The sequence below is a fragment of the Etheostoma spectabile genome, chromosome 20, assembly GCF_008692095.1.
Source record: "Etheostoma spectabile isolate EspeVRDwgs_2016 chromosome 20, UIUC_Espe_1.0, whole genome shotgun sequence".
NCBI lineage: Eukaryota > Metazoa > Chordata > Actinopteri > Perciformes > Percidae > Etheostoma > Etheostoma spectabile.
In genome coordinates, this window is record NC_045752.1 from 14,433,769 (window position 1) to 14,438,602 (window position 4,834).

The window sequence follows — 4,834 nt, forward strand, 5'->3', positions numbered from 1 at the left end:
GAACTTTTTCACTGAGAACAGCTGCCTACCGAGGTCAAAAACCACTCTATCAGAGTTGGGGAGTGAACCACAATAGTAAAGTTGCAGGTCAGACAGATGAACAATAAGCTGGAAGTCACTCAAAAGAATCTCTGGTCTGCCCTGGAGTTGCAGTCATCGGCAAACATACATATTGTACATTTAAGTTTTAACAGTGCAACACAATTAATACATTGTTTTGGAAACTAGCTAGTTGCTTAGGAAAGACTTCACGCACAAACGTTGAATTGGAGTTGATACAACCCAGCACAGAAGAGAGAGCGTGGTGATGAGGACGGGGATGTCGTTCTCCTAAGTATGTGTGCAGCAATTTGTTGATCCACTATAAGTCTGTGCAAACTATCCAGCATTTTAGTACAAGAGTATACTATACAGCTCCTAATTTATCTTTTTTTCAAACAATTACTAAAATGGATGATTTTTATATGTGTTACAGGGGTGACCTATATCTTGTTCTACAACATTAAAACACACTTTATCACATAAACATGGTATACAACCACTACAGCTGCAAATGTTTGTCTATGTACTGCAAAGATGTATTTCATTATATAAATGATAAATGCAATGACTTTACATTTCCTCAGAAAGCATTCATGCATTGCTCTTCATTGTGGCAATTGAGTGGGTGTGTTTTACGACTCTTTCATCATCACAGTGTGTATTTCTGAATTTTATTAGACATTGTTTATGGCTATGGGGTAAAGACTGTATGGTGGTCTTGTGAGTTATTGATGTGTGCCGAGTGTCTGTGTGTAATTGTGCTGCGAGGTGTCTTGTCTATGATCATCCCTACATGAAGCCCTGTGTTGACAGACAGAGTCCTTGGTTGTGAATGTGTCGCTGATTAAATGGGTCGGACTGAAAGGCGTCGCCAGTGATGGGCTTGACCCATGAAGAGCCAGCGGGGCCACATGCCTCATTGCTTCTGTAACAACCTCCGTAATTTAAGATGTAACAACGCACACTCAACACAATATAAGCACTTGAGAGCAAATGTGGGAAAAAGTCAACATGACCTTCAGATGGGTTTTCTTTTCATGCGTGCGTGAGATGCAGCCACAATATTACAATCATGACTGGACTCCTCTGGTGATTGTGGGCTCAAAGGGACAAAAATATATGTGAGGAAAGAAAGGCAGATAAGCGAAGATCAAAGGTGTTTATCATCCAGGCAAATCACAGGAAATTTTTATCAATATTTTAAGGATGGCTTATTGAGGAGAGAGTGAGACAGAATAGTTAAGAGATTCTTTAAATGTGGTTTCAACACTAACCTTTTATAAGATGTTGCATATTTTATCATAGCTGTAGCAATTATACAAGTATAATACGAGTACAGGGTCATCTTCTCTTATCCTCTTCTTATCTCTTCTCTTTTCTTCCTCTCAGAGGAACATCAAAGAGGCAAACAGGGTATTTTGAGCTTTCCTCCCACTTCTAAGAAAAAACACCTTGAATTTGTGGTGCTCTTGTTTAGGGACTTCACTCAAGGAACTTTTCCACTAGGCTGAAAAGAGAAAATTGCATTAAAATTTTATTCATGAAGTGTTATGCTGCGGTTAAACACGACCCCAAACTGTGTACATATGAAAAGGGAGGAACCATGCATGGCTAAAATCAAGCGGCGAACACAGCCCTGGGGATGGAGGCTTTGCCAGACAGAGGGTGAAATTTACAAGTGATTTCTATTTGAATGACCTTAGACAGGTTACGTCATTCCTGCATGTAAAGCCCTTTATAGAAAATTAGACACATAAAGTTGAGCCCTCTATCCACCTCAGATTTCCAGTTATCTTTACTTTGCAGTTAAACACCTCCCTTCCTCTATCTACAATCTATTGATTGTATCCCCAAGGAACATCTGGTTCCTATCAATCAATAATCATTGGTCATCAAGCCATAGGGGTTTCATGTCACCATCCTATCCTGCTCTCTCCTCTACATTTCTTTGACATTTAAGGTGCCTAAAATAGCCAGTAGGAGGATATTAAAGCCCCACTCACAGTAGGAACCAGTGAGCAGCCACTGAAGCTTAAAGAGTCTTCTTCCTTCCATCTCGCAGAAGTGGCTGAAAGACAACAACACATTGATTTCATCTAAAAGGTGCTGTTGTTTGGGTGTAGGAAATGTGTCTGATTGTAGAGAGAGGGACTTCGGAGATGCCTCACAACTCTAATGAAAGCTTCATTTTCTCTGTTTTTAGATTGGCTCAACTCATCCATCAGCTTCATTTTCTCTGTTTTTGGATTGGCTCAATTTATCCATCACCAAAAGCCCATCAGTGACAGACAGTAGGAAATGTGTGGAGCCTCTGGGACTCTCTCTATCCCTATCCCTAAAAATTAGAAAACTAATAATAGGACATGACTAGGCATTATCACAGAGGGGACCATAGTGTTTACTGCTTTTAGTAGGCAGACAAAAGAAGAAGGCAATAACCTTGATTCTCTCATGTTTGAGCAAGATAGTGTGTGTTTTAGAGATCAGATGTGGTTTATGAGGTGGATTAAATATCAGGATAAGGTAAGTAAGGGGCTGCTTAGACAGATAAAGATAGAGTGAGGTATAGATGGAAGAAGAACCTACAGATCCTTGAGGGAGTAAGGCGCCGGCTCTACAACTAATGAACTGTGGCTAAGCTGACCTCTCTGGACTCCAGAGAAATATTCTCATCCACACACACTGTAGCTAATTAGACCTAACCCGGACCAGAGACACACAAGATTACAAAGGAGCAGCGACAAAGCCACTGATGGTTGTGTGTGATGGAGGTATATTACATTATTGGAGGGTTGTAGAGTAGATAAAGTGCATTTTGAATATGTAAAATGTAAAATCGACATTGGTGAGGTGTTTCTTTAAAACTGCACTAGTCAAAATTTTTAGATTGACAGTTAAACACAATGTTTGATGTGTAAGTGGTCACTTCTGGTGATAAGTCCACAGAGAATAATCAACTATGAAGTTTCCCTCCGGTTTGTGGCTCGTTGTAGCATCTTTCAGCTAATTGATTTTGCTGTACGGCCCAGAGTCTCACAGCTCTTGTCAAGAGATTGTGCTACCTGCTGGGCAGCTAAAGGACGGACAGACAAAGTTAACAACCAGCTTGTGAACATAGCGAAATATTTAACAGCCTACGCCTAACGAGCGTGTGTATATATATATATATATATATATATATATATATATATATATATATATATATGTGGTGTATATATATGATATATATTCTCATATGTTGTATAAATGCGTGTGTTATGTATGTATGCATGTATAAACATATTTATGTACATACGTACGTACATACATACATACATACATACATACATACATACATACATTCTGTATATATACTTTTTGTACTTTTTAATTTATTCTTGGCCACTTAGGGGCAGTACAACAAACAACATTGACTCATTATTACATTACAAAGTAACTACTAACTACTACAGTATATGGTGAGAAATTGTGACAATATCAAAGTGGCCAAGAATAAATTAAAAAGTTATAAAAATAATTAACCAAGCAACACCATTGATTCAAAGAAATTATTACTTGGAGCTTGGAAAAAAAAACAGTTTAACAAGTGGATGTTTAGCTTCAGGAAAGCAAAACATCCTGGCTCTCAACCTGGCTGCCTAGCTATTATGCATTATTTTCAGCACTAAATGGTTTTAGTGTCTCCTGGTGTGTCTGTTTCTCCGGTGGGTTTTTAAATCTCTCTCTCTCTCTCTCTCTCTCTCTCTCTCTCTCTCTCTCTCTCTCTCTCTCTCTCTCTCTCTCTCTCTCACAGTGGAGACATTAAGCTAGCCTTCACCTCCTCCACAACGCTCCCTAGGGATCCCGTCACGCCCACATTCTCTCATGGATACCTCAACTCTCCCTCTCATCACCGTGGAGACCCAGCGAGCCGCTTGCTCCCAGCAGGCATTGGTCCTATCATGAATCCACCAAGAACATGGTGTTTATCACCAGCACTAATAGAGTAATTTAGCTGGTTGCATTCCATTGGATGCCTATTATGTTCCTGGACAGACAAAGGACTTCAATGACTCCCAGGTTCAGTGTTTCTAGTCAAAATGCACTTAATTTGAAAAACCTATTAGGGGCTCATTGTCAGTTAACAATGTTTCTGACTATCTAATTCACTTTGAAAATTGTCTTTTACATTATTTTCAACACCAGTTTGGTAACTTTTCCCAGTTTTGGTAACTTTTCATTCAAATGGTTTTGTTTCATCAGGCAAGGCAGCTTTATTTGAATCACATTTCAGCAAACAGGGCTATTCAAAATGCTTTAATTAAAAAAATATAACTTTAATAAAAAGAATAAGCAATAATTTCCATGGAAAACGTTCAGAATTCTTCTCTGAGGCTTGGTTGAGGTATGTTACCTCCTTTGAAGAAACAAAACGTCAAGGTTTTTTTGTTATCCTTGTTGGCAACACTGCCTGCAAAGCTGATTTATTCAATTTTACCCAACCTCTTGCGTGATATGCTGATGTTTATCTAGCGGGATTTTTCCTCCTACTCCTTTGTAGTCTGGCTATCACCAGACCAAGCCAAGCTCAATAGATTTGAGATTAAGCATTGGTCTGGGGTCTGGGTTTCTATTCTGTAGTTTTTCTGCACAAGAGGTATGACCAACAGGCATAGTTTAAATGACTCTGTACACAAGAAAGTGTAGTTAGAAAGTCCTTCAACCAATCAGACCAATGATCCGGGTGATGTAGAAGCAACAGCGACATCAATGGGTTGCTGCGCTTCGGTGGCGTTCAGTGGCCGCTATGTTG